General features: G+C 37.0%; 1 long non-coding RNA gene across 1 annotated transcript; it reads left to right on the forward strand.

Annotated features, from left to right (window-relative positions):
* Nucleotides 1-2393: 2393 nt before the first annotated feature.
* On the forward strand, nucleotides 2394-4217 carry LOC139075116 (uncharacterized). Its single transcript, XR_011525176.1, has 2 exons — nucleotides 2394-2571; nucleotides 3410-4217. It is a non-coding gene; the product is annotated as an uncharacterized lncRNA (long non-coding RNA).
* Nucleotides 4218-13090: the final 8873 nt, after the last annotated feature.

Below are 13090 nucleotides of genomic sequence, written 5' to 3' on the forward strand. Positions count from 1 at the left end.
ACAGTCAAGAACTGAAAAACGTCTGCCGTCAATGGATGTTGTAACACTTCAGTAGTTTGGCACAGCTGAGTAGCTGTTACATGGGTTAAAATTGCTAGTTTTTCAAAGACTAAAGACTTAATCCAGTATCTTTCACTAAAGCTCTTTCTTCTCTTTCTCTTACTCCTTTACGTGTTTTCTCTGTGCAAATCTCTCTTTCCTCATTCTCAGCTATCACCCAATGCTTGATATCTCATAAGTCTCTCAGCAGGCTAACCTCTCGGCTAAGCTTCAAGCTCTATTTCTACCCGCCAATTGGATCTTTCCAAATGGCTGTCCCAAAAGCACCTCAAACCAACAAAATCTTCAAACCAGCTTTGTTATCTTTCTCAACGAATACTACTCTTTTTTCACCCAGGAGCTCATTACTCATGCTAGGAAATTTAGAATTGCTTTTACCAAGTTCTCTTTGCACATAGCCCATGGTCAAGACATTTGTAAGTCCCAGATCTCAAGTGTGTTTGGAAGCAACCATCCACCCTTTGTCTGCATCACTGACACCCTTGTTTAGGTCCTTGTTGACTGTGTTAGAGTAATGCTATAGAACAGACTGGGGAGGTTGTGGAGAGAACGAGGGCTTTGGTGCCTTACAGGCCTGCATGTCTGAAGACTCAGCTCTGCCTCTTACTAGTTATATTTGTTTGGGTAGATTACTTAAACGTGTTGATCTTTAGTTTATTCAATGTATAATGGCAAATAGTTATTTTACAAGCTTGCTTTAAAGATTAGAAAATATATATATTGAATATACATATATTTATAAAGTTCCTAGCACAGTGCCTGATACATCATAGGATTTTAATAACTACAGTGATAGCCTTACAGTACACTCACTGACTTTAAACGAATCTAGCTGTTACAGTTATCTGTTTGACCTTTAGCTTGAGTAGCCTTTATAATGCTGCCCAAGTTCTTTTTAAATCTTATGTCTAGTCAAGTCTCTCTCAAGCTTCAAAACATCAGAAGCTCTGATCGCCTGAAGTTTTGTGGAATTTGAGATCCTTACTAATCTACAACCTAACCTGCAAAGTTCTGGGTTCACTCTCCACTGCTCTCAGAAGACAGGTGCCCACCATTGGAGTACATCAGGCACCTCCATGTCCCTTGATCTTGTTTGTTCTGCTTTTTCCTGACTGACTTGCCTTTCTCCATTCTCCATTTTCCTTCATAACAAAACTTGAGGTGTTGAAGCCTTCCCTGACTCCCACTTCTTGTCGTATGTAGAAGGAATTACTTCCTTCTCTGGAAACCCTTTGTCATTTTTTCACACAGCTAATTATAGTAGTTAACTTTTGTTCATTTTTATCATGTTATTGAGACTCTTACAAGAATTTTACATGTATGAATTTATGGACACTTTATGAGAAGGCGCTATTATTATCTACATTTTAAAGATGAGAAACTCAAGCACGGAGTGGTTAAGGAAATTTGCATAAGATCAACCAGTGGTGGAGTCAGGCATTGACCCAGGCAGTCTGGCTTCTGTGCCTATGCCACTATCCACTTAGTTTCTTGTTGCCTCTCAATGGTATTTAACACTGGATGGACTGTCATGTGCCCCAGTCATATCCGTGAGTTAAGGGAAGACCCTAGTCCCATGTTGTACACAGATTAGTTTGGCAGTAACATATGTTATTAGGGACAGAATGTGAGCCCTTTAGGACTATGCAAGTAATAGTTATTTGCAAATTATTTTCATTGTTAAAGTACTTTTGAAAGGGTAATTATCCATAATACTGTACAATCAACTTATATTGCTTAGGGAGTGATTATTCATTTTTGTGACTTGCTCTTTTGTCGTTTACTGACTTCACCTCTGGCCCATCATTCCTGCTTTTTGCTATTTCTCTGCTCATTAGCATGTCCAATAGAAGAAGAGAGAGGAGATGAATTCTAATCATTCAGTTTTTCCTCCTTGTTGGCTGCTAGAGTAAGGAAAGGTTAAACTATTGGACAGCATAATGCTTGAGGCTATAGGGTGAAATTTTATGCACACATACTTATTTTCCATTATTACCAATAACCAAAAATCATCTAAAATTTAAGAGCCGTGTGTTAGTATTTACTATGTGCTAGGTTTTGTGAACTGCATTCATTTCTGTTTTAAGAGCCAGGAAGGGTAAGTTTTATCTTATATATTCAATTTTTTAATATAGACTCAATTTGAGAAATCTCGTGAAATAATTTTTGCCAGTGTGCATTAATTAACTTAGCAGTGTACATAAATACACCTGTATAAAGACTCTGGCTTTAGGAACCTTTGTTCATTTCTCATTGGCTGAATACATCCAAATTCCTTGCTTTGACATTTACAGCCTTCCCCTGTCTTATTTCTACATTATGCTTTAATTGCAGGTTCCAATATCTTCCCCATGAGTATCCTCTGGCCACACTGAAGTGGTTCCCGAACATATCATATACATTTGCCCTAGGACTTCATCATGCCTGGTGTACTCTCCAGCCTTCCTCTCTGTTGTGAACTTCCTTCTGCTTTTGAAGCCTAACCAAGCAGCAAGATCTCAAGGGAAGCGTGTCTGGGGAACTACCTTGTTCCTGGCTTATTCCCCTACTATGAACTCCTGCCTTGCTTGTTATTTTTATTGCTCACATGTAGTCTTGATATTTATCTCCTTTTATGCCTGTTCTATTTCACTTACTGGTTTTATATAATAATGATAATACAAACTGCCATTTATTGAGCATTTTCCCAAAGTTAGGCACTATACTAAAGTTTTAACAAACTTCATTTCATTGACGATTCACAACAACACTAGGAGGTAGGCAAGGAAGTACCAGAGGCTCAGAGAGGTTAGGACACTTGCCTAAATTTCATAGCTTGTGAGTGGTAGAGCTCTGCTTTTTATTATGATTCTCTTTGAGACCAGAGATCATGTCTCCAGTCTCATGTCTTTTTCTGAGTATTATTGTGAAGCATCAATGAGATAAAGCTTGTAGCAACTACGTGCACAAAGGGGATCCCAAGCATCCATGGATAATCATACCATTTCTTAAGGAACAAATAGAAAGTACATGAGGTAAGAGGAATAAAAACACTAAGTTGATACTTCTTTATTTGCATAAAGTATTCTTCTAATTACGTAGCACCCCAAATAACAATTTGTTGATGGAGAAATGATATGAGAATACCATACTTTTGTAACTTATTGGTAACTATATAATAGTAAGTAGGAAAGGCACATTTTCTAACATCATAATTAGGTGGTCATCTAGATCAGCACCATATTACAGAAAAACTAGTTTTTGAAAATTTTAAATCACCGTATTGATTGTATTATTTCCCAATTACTTACATCATCAATGAATCATTTTGTAATGCGCTTTTTTTCCCTGTTGCCTTCCAGGTTTTGAGAATGTTCAGCTTGAAAGATATTATTTTCCAGTCTTCATTAATATCTTCAACAATCTGCACTGTCTCAATTAATGGGGAGTAACTTGTAAAAAGCTGGCCAATTACTTAAGAACTGTCTCTAAATTTAGCATACTTAGCTATGTTTAGACTTTCTTTACCTAATTGTTATGCTTCCTGACTTCAACTAATATTATTCACTTTTTAAGGTACAGACCAGCAACTGTAGAAGTAAAATCTGTGTAAGCTTTAATGCTGATTTTAAAGTTACAGCCATTTTTAAGATGTCTACTAAAATAACATTTTTCTCTCGTGTAACATAGTGATTTATGACACCTTTCTTTTTCTTGACAGGCAAGCTAGAATATTTTCAGTTTATCTAGTATATGTGTAATAAAAATCTATTCACGTCTCTGTGGGTAGGCACAGCCAAAGCATGAAATAGTGCTGAGTGTCAGCAGTCAGCAGCGCTGCTTCTGTTCATAAAGATCCTGGAGAAAAATTTGACTCAAAGAGCAGGGGCTGGGGTTCTCTTTCTAGTCTCTTCTGAAATCTACCAAGCCATTTTTATTGTTACATTTAAAATCTTGTCAAAAAGTTAAACGCTTAGTTATCTTAACATGGATTCCAAGCAATCTTTGCACTGTGGGAAGTTTTACATAGTTATTATTAAATTTAAAATCTCTCAACTTTGTGAGTTTGGTCCAGGAGATGTGTTTTTACAGTGTTTGTTTACTTAAAAAAACATATCTTTCATTTTTAAATCATTTATAAAAATACAAATAAACTCTATGAGCATTTTTTTGAAGAATTGTTTTTAAAAGGTAATTACCTTAATTTATATTTTATATAAAGAAATTAAATTGATGTATTTCATTTTGGTTTTAGATTGTTCAATGAGCTGGGGTCCATGTCGTCTAGTTATACTATGGTTTATATGTCTTTTCAATGCCCTCCTCTTCCCTTCATGCAAAAGACTCCTCTGTATTCAGGGAAGATTTATGCAGTGAAGACAAGGTTTTCATTTTCACTACGTCCTCTGCCTTCACTTGGCTGATTTGATCTGTATGATCTTTTCAAAACCCTAGCTTCGTGGTCCTTTTATCTTCTTCAATTCAAGAACCTTAGAAATCTGCTAAATTTCAGCAATTCCCACTCCGCATTTGAAACTAGTCATCATCTGGAACCTCTCAATTTCGTAGATCTCATGTCTTTGATCTGAAACTTTTGTTCTTTTATTTCTGTCATGGAACCTGTTCTTTTCCTTCCCTTGACCATCAGTGGCTTCATTGCCTTACTATTCTCCAGTCTTCCAACCATTTCTAGATTTCACCTGTCTCTTTATTCAACCTGGAGTCTTCTAGTCACCATATCATATCCTCCCACCCTTAAACTTTTGGTATTCCTGCTTCATCAATACCCAACCTTGGAGACATCCACACATTTGATTTGCTTGCACTTGCTCTCTAGTCTTACTTTGTGGTACAAAGCCACATAACTTGATAAATTATCTCTAGCAGAAACCCTATAATTTCCAAATAGAAAGGAATATTGGAAAATGAATGGAGAATTGAAAATGTATGATTTTTTTCAGGGAAGGGTGAGTAGTTCAGCTTGATGGGCTTGGTGGGGAATGAAGGAGAATGTAACTGGAAAGGTAAATTAGACCTGGGTCATGTCAGGGTCTAAAATATCATGCTAAGGAGTTTAAACTCATCCTATAGGTAGTAGGAAGTAATTGAGAAAAATTGAAATGGATGAACGATATTCTGAGAGCTGCATTTTTAGAAACAAAATGTTGGCAACAGTGTGGAAGATTATTGGCATGTGAAGAATAATTGAAGGCCATCAGATTACTTTGGAGGCTATTGAGATTATGCAATCATGAGACATTATGGCCTAAACTGGGCAGCTAAAAGAGGAATGAAGAACTGATTCTCCTTCACTGTGTTCTTCAGCGAACAAGTATCTTTCATAACTTTCATAATGGTTGTGACGCTTTAGGAGACCTTCAGAAAAATCTCTGGGCTCTTTAACAAGATGACATGTCAATTCATCATTCTTATGGGAAACAAATGAGTTTACCAAATTGACTATTTTTCCTGAGTAAAGCTTGGTGTATATCTCTCCACAGATGGAATTATTATACATACTGCAACAAGGGGAAGTAATATGTAATGCTTGCAAAATTTCTTTGAGAAATATTTCTTTGTGTAGAAATTACACCAGCTTGCTGTTTAATTTCTATCAAAGAAGAGAAATGGTCTTTCCCCTCAGTGCTCCAAATAAAGTAAGACTATTGAACCTGCCTAAAATGATTTAAGAAGGATATAATTGAATTGTCACCAAAATCATACAGTCTCTGCCAGGGAGGTAACAAAAATGTTTGGAAATACTTTCTACTATTAAAGCAGCCACTAAGCTTGACCATAGATCTTGGCTGAGGGTTGTTGGCAGACCTCTTTGTGTTGCCCTTATGACCTCAGTGAGCTAGGTGAGTTGAAGGTCCTAGATAACTCTGATTGAGAACTCACAACTTTGGTAGCAGGATGGAAGCAGCAAGAATAGAGTCTAAATATCCCTTGGCAATGCCTTGGATAGGAAATAAAGGTATAGCATAAATTCTTTTGGCTTGTTTCCTCTCTATCATTTGGTACTCTGAAATTTCCAACTCATTGTAAAAAAATGTTATAAAGTCTGAGATGAAAAGAAGAGACATTTCTAATTTTGTCAGATACTGTAAGATTTCTTATAGTCAAGTATTTTTTTTCCCCTAATTTAAGATGATTTGTTGTCTGCACTGGTAGAATAAAAGTAGCTAGAACCTTTCAAATGGTAGCCTCTCTTGAAAAGATTAACAATAAATCAAAATTATATTCTGACTCAAGTTCCTTGCTACATAACCCTTATTTTATATTTTTCTGTCATTTTGAAGATTTTAGGAGAGTATATAAATACACTTTTTTGTTTAGTTAGCCATCATGGAGCAAAAATTCAATTATTAATTTTTAATAAAGCCCATGAAGCAGACATTTACTAATTTAGTCTGATCTAATTAGAATGACTTTTTACATAAAACTTTGTTGTTCTCTTATTGTAGTTCTCCTTTTCTGCTTTCTATTAAGGTTGGTGAATACTTGCTTTATGCTTCCCAGCCTCCTGCTATGTCAGCTTTTGCAATGAGTTTCTCATTTTTAGATCAGTGCAGCCTCTATACAGTATTAGCATGTTTGTCTCATTTAATAGGATCAAAATATTTTTATGTGAAATCTGTCTCAATAGTACAACTCCCAGCCCAGGTGAAAAAGAATTTTTATTAATATCTTAAGTCACTTGAACTTGTGTCAACATGGTCATGTAGCTATTGACAGGGCATCTTTTAAACTTTGTTTTATTCAATAACACTGCATCAAGTACTCACATTTCAACTTTTTTGTTAGGGACTTGAAATACAAAGAGAGGGAAAATGAAGTCCTGGTTGTCTAGTAGGGGCAATATTTAATTAGGAATTGAAAATTCATTTAATTTTTCTAAAATAGAATCTTTGATTCTTTTCTTGATTAGTTCCATGTTGTATGACACTAAGCACTTATTTTGTATGGACGTTAGCATGATAGAAATACAATATTTAATTTTTAACTTATGAGTTGTGTGGAAAATAAAGCAGTTTATCTGAGAAGGGAGAGAAATGAATTCCGATAGCTTTCAGTATTCCAGAGCTTTCACTCCTTGTCACACAAATACAAAACCATATCAAAATGGCTTTATATATATCCTTTTGGTCAAAGCCATTCTAGCATTATCACTAGGGAAAGAAGGAATATGAAAAGAAGGATGTATGTCTTTATGTGTAACAACAAATCCAACTGTAGAATGTATGAAATCCTTGGTATTAAACATGTCATGATAAGATCTACTGGGAAAAAGGGAAATATCTGTTGAAATTTTTCTAGATTTCAATTAATGAGAGTGGGAATCAGCTTGATTCAATGGTTGAATTGACGCCAAAGAATATGAACTATAGTCACAGCTTAGCTCACTTTGGGTTTTGATGCTTCACATTTTTCATGTCAGTAATTTCCATGGATGTCTTGCGTTTCTACATGTCTTATGAACAAAGGCACTTTCTGCCTTATCTTAGACTATCTGTTTAAGGATATTTGTATAGTAAATAGCCTTGGAAGAGAAGAACAATGTCTAGCTCCAGAGCAAAGGGCAGGTTGGTTTACTCTTCACTCTGATAAAGTAATGTCTACCTCTGGGGCAAAGGTTAAGCAGGCTTACTGCTCATTACAAGAGATTTGGGTTTCCTAAGCTCAAGAGTTCCTTTCCTGCAATGCACCCCACTGTATGTACAGGTATCACCTGGCCCCCTTTTCAGTGACCCATGGAAACTGGGGTTCAGAGACCTGGAGCAAAAATGATGATATTCTGGCTACTGCTGATGCTGTTAGCAAAAAATTGCAGGCTAACTTGTAAGCCTGCAAGTAAGGTAAAAATCTCCGACCCTTCACAGTTCTCGGCAAATGCAAGAGGTTAGAACTGATTTCATATTATAGAACCAAATGACGCTAAAATGTGGACCCTCCATAATTATTTATCAGTGGCATGATACCAAATTCTTTCTATCTTTTTTTCCAAAAGTCATCCAACTTTATTACTATTATTATTATAAATGTGACAAAAACAAGGATAATAATTTGAATGCTCCAGGTAGAAATATTCCCCCAAGGAATATTATAATAGGATAATTGCATGTTGATTTTTTGTTTGTTTGTTTTTTCATAGGCATCTGAGCTAACATCTGTTGCCAATCTTTTTTTTCTGTTGTCTTGTTTTTGTTTGTTTGTTTATTTCTTCTTCTCTCCTAAGCCCCCCACTACATAGTTGTATATTCTAGTTGTAGGTCCTTTTGGCTCTGCTATGTGGGATGCAGCCTCAGAATGGCTTGATGAGCAGTGCTAGGTTCATGCCAGTGATCTGAACCTGTGAACCCTAGGCCGCCGAAGTGGAGCGCGCCAACTCAAACACTATGCTACCAGGCGGGCCCCTGGCATGTCGTATTCTCATTTTCATTTGTCTCCAGGTATTTTTTTATTCCTCCTTTGATTTCTTCATTGATCCAATCTTTGTTCAGTAATGTTTTGTTTAATCCTCACATATTTGTGGCTTTTCTGATTTTCTTCCTGTAGTTGATTTTTAGTTTCATATCGTTGTGGTCAGAAAAGATGCTTGGTATTATTTCAGTCTTCTTAAATTTATTGAGACTTGTTTTGTGGCCTAATATGTGATCTATCCTGGAGAATATTTCATGTGCATTTGAAAAGAATGTGAATTCTGTGGTTTTCAGATGGAATGTTCTGTATATATCTTCTATTAAGTATTTCTGGTTTAATGTGTCATTTGAGGCCAAGGTTTCCTTATTGATCTTCTGTTTGGAGATCTATCCATTCATGTGAGTGGAGTGTTATTTGATTATTGAGTGTTATTATTGATTACTGTCTATTTCTCATTTTATGTCTGTCAATAATTGCTTTATATATTTAGGTACCCCTATGTTGGGTGCATAGATATTTACAGGTGTTATATACTTTTGCTGGATTGTTCTCTTATCATTATGCAGTGCCCTTCTTTGTCTCTTGTTAGAGTTTTTGTCTTAAAGTCTATTTTGTCTGATATAAGTATTGGTACCCCAGCTTTCTTTTCATTGCCATTTGCATGGAGTCTCTTTTTCCATGTTTTAACTTTCAGTTTGTGAGTGTCTTTAGGTCTGAAGTGTGTCTCTTGTATGCAGCATATATATGGGTCTTGTTTTTTCATCCAATCAGCTACCATATACCTTTTGATTGGAGATTTAGTCCATTGACATTTAAAGTTGCTATTGATAAGTGTGTACTTATTGACATTTTGTTACTTTTTCCTGGGTGCTTTAGTAGTTCTTCTCTGTCCCTTTCTGCTGCTTTTGCTCTCTTCCCTTGTGGTTTGATGGGTATCTTCAGTATTATGTTTGAGTTCCTTTCTCTTAATTTTTTGTGTCTTTATTATATGTTTCTGGCTTGTGGTTTCCATGAGGTTCATATAGTAACCTATGTATATAGTGATCTGTATTAAGTTGATTGTCTCTTTGCGTTGACCTCTTGCTAAAAGCTCTACTCTTTTACTCCCCTCCTCCTACATTTAATGTTTTTGATGTCATACCTAACCTCTTTTTTTGTGTGTGCGTGTGTATCCATTACCCTCTTATCAAGGAAATAGATAATTTTAGTACTTTTGTCTTTTGATCTTCATATTATCTTCATACGTGGTTTATCTGCTACGTTTAGTGTATTTTTGCCTTTACCAGTGATTTTATTGCTTTTTTTTGGGATAATTTTCTTATTCCTATTTGTGGTCTTCTCTTTCTCACTTAAATAAGTCCATTTAACATTTCCTGTAATGCTGGCTTCTTGGTGATAAACTCTTCTAGGTTTTGCTTGTCTGGGAAACTCTATCTCTCCTTCCATCTGAATGATAACCTTGCTGAATAGAGTATTCTTGGCTGTAGGTTTTTTCCTTTCAGCACTTTCAATATATCATGCCACTCCCTTCTAGTCTCTAAGGTTTCTGCTGAGAAGTTAGCTGATAGTCTTATGGGATTTCCTTTGTATGTAACTTGTTGCCTTTCTCTTAGGGCATTTAGGATTCTCTCTTTATCTTTACTTTTGGACATTTTAATTATAATGTGTCTTGGTGTGGGCCTCTTTGGGTTTATCTTGTTCGGTGCTCTCTGTGCTTCCTATACCTGGATATCTATTTCCTTCTTAGGTTAGGAAAATTTTCAGCTATTATTTCTCCAAATAGATTCTCTGCCCCTTTGTCTCTCTCTTCTCCTTCTGGGACATCTATAATATGAATGTTAGTGTGCTTGATGTTGTTCCAGAGGTCTCTTAATCCGTCCTCATTCTTTTTAATTCTTTTTTCTTTTATCTGGTCAGCTTGGGTGATTTCCTCTAGTCTTTTGTCCAGTTTGTTGGTCCGTTCTTGGGCTATTGAGTCCCTCTAGTGAATTTTTCATTTCCAGTATTGTATTCTTCATTTCTGATTGGTTCTTTTTTTAAAAAAACTTTTTATTGAGATTATGATAGTTTAGAACCATGTGAAATTTCAGTTGTACATTATTGTTTGTCAGTCATATTGTATGTGCACCACTTCACCCTTTGTGCCTACCCCCCAGTCCCCTTTTCCCCTGGTAACCACTAATCAGTTCTCTTTGTCTACATGTTTAACTTCCACATATGAGTGGAGTGATACAGAGATTGTCTTTCTCTATCTGGCTTATTTCACTTAACATAATACCCTCAAGGTCTATCCACATTGTTGTGAATGGGATGATTTTATCCTTTTTTATGGCTGAGTAGTATTCCCATATATATATATATATATATACGTGTTCTTTAGCCAATCATCAGTTGATGGGCACTTAGGTTGCTTCCACGTCTTGGCTATTGTAAATAATGCTGCAATGAACATAGGGGTTCATGGGACTTTTGGAATTGCTGATTTCAAGTTCTTTGGATAGATACCCAGAAATGGGATGGCTGGGTCATATGGTATTTCTGTTTTTAACTTTTTGAGAAATCTCCATACTGTTTTTCATAGTGGCTGCACCAGTTTGCATTCACACCAGCAGTGTATGAAGGTTCATTTTTCTCCACAACTTGTCCTACATTTACTACTTTTTGTTTTGGTTATTTTTGCCATTCTAACCAGTGTAGGGTGATATCATAGTGTTGTTTTGATTTGCATTTCCCTGATGATCAGTGGTGATGAGCATCTTTTCATGTGCCTATTGGCCATCCATACATTTCCTTTGGAGAAATGTCTGTTCATGTCCCCTGTCCATTTTTTGATTGGGTTGTTTGATTTTTTGTTGTTGAGTTGTGTGAGTTCTTTACATAGTATGGAGATTAACCCTTTGTCAGATATATGACTTGCAAATATTTTTTCCCAATTGGTGGGTTGTTTTTTGTTTCAATCCTGTTTTCCCTTGCCTTGAAGAAGTTCTTTAGTCTGATGAAGTCCCATTTGTTTATTCTTTCCATCGTTTCCCTTGTCTGAGAAGACATGGTTTCCAAAAAATCCTTTTAAGACTGATGTCAAAGAGTGTACTGCCTATATTTTCTTCTAGAAACCATATGGTTTCAGGTCTTACCTTTAGGTCTTTGATCCATTTTGAGTTTATTTTTGTGAATGGTGAGAAAGAGTGGTCAATTTTCATTCTTTTATATGTGGCTGTCCAGTTTTCCCAGCACCATTTGTTGAAGAGACTTTCATTTCTCCATTGTATACCCTCAGCTCCTTTGTTGAAGATTAGCTGTCCATGGATGTGTGGTTTTATTTTTGGGCTTTCAATTCTGTTCCATTTTTTCCATGTGTACCTGTTTTTGTACAAGTACCATGCTATTTTGATTACTGTAGGTTTGTAGTATGTTTTGAAGTCAGGGATTGTGATGCCTCCAGCTTTGTTCTTTTTTCTCAGGATTGCTTTAGCAATTCAGGGTCTTTTGTTGCCCCATATGAATTTTAGGATTCTTTGTTCTATTTCTGCAAAGAATGTCATTGGGATTCTGATTGAGATTGCATTGAATCTGTAGATTGCTTTAGGTAGTATGGACGTTTTAACTGTGTTTATTCTTTGATTGGTTCTTTTTTATATTTTCCAGTTCTTTGTTGAAGTTCCCACTGGGTTCATCCATTCTTCTCCCAAGATCAGTAAGCATTCTTATAACTTTCTGTTTGAACTCTTTGTCAGGTAGATTATTTATTTCTGTTTCATTTAGTTCTTTTTCTGGAGTTTTGACCTTTTCCCTTACTTAAACATATTCCTTTGTCTCCTCATTTTGCCTCTTTCTCGGTGCTTATACATGTATATTAGGTACGTCAGCCATGTCTCCCAATCTTGGAGAGGTGCCCTTATGTAAGAGGTGCCTTATGAAGCCCAGGAGTGTGCTTCCCTCTCATCACCAGTTCCAAATGTTGCAGGAGTGTCCCCTCTATGAGCTATGTGTCTCTTTCTGTTGTGGTTGGCTTGCTCTTGCTGCAGATGCCCAGGTAGGCTAGGCTGTCTCCCTGGCTGGCTGGTTGTAATGCTCAGCTGCGTGTGGCTACTATGGACCCTTCAGTCACTTTCTTGGGGATAGGGAACCCTAGCACAGTTGACTGCAAGGTCTAATAGCACATTTCTGTTGCAGTTTTTCTGTTAAGTGAGTAGGCCCCCAGTGTGGCTAGTTACTAGGCTCAGGGGCTAACAATTGCTGTAGGCCTCTGGCCCTCAAGGCTGTTGTCAGTTCTTTCAGGCTTGCAGTTGCTGCATGTGGGTCAGCCCCAGGCATGGGAGCACCCAATTGTTTCAGGCTTTGGAAGGTGGGGCTGATCTCCTATGTGGCTGTTTGGGAAGCATAAGTCTACTGCAGCTGACAAGCTCCACTGCCTGCAGGGCCACATACCTGGTCAACACAGTCCTACTCCGTGTGCATACCTCAACCCACTGAGGCAGACCCAGTCACCCCACTGCTTATACCCCACACAGTCCACCAATGCAGGCCCACCTCTCGTGCATGCCCTGCCCCACAGAGGTGGACCCATTTGCCAGGCTGCTAAGGTTACAGGCACCCCACGTATGCTGGCCCACAAGTTGCCCAAGGG

Source organism: Equus przewalskii, chromosome 13 (assembly GCF_037783145.1).
Source record: "Equus przewalskii isolate Varuska chromosome 13, EquPr2, whole genome shotgun sequence".
NCBI classification, from domain to species: Eukaryota; Metazoa; Chordata; class Mammalia; order Perissodactyla; family Equidae; genus Equus; species Equus przewalskii.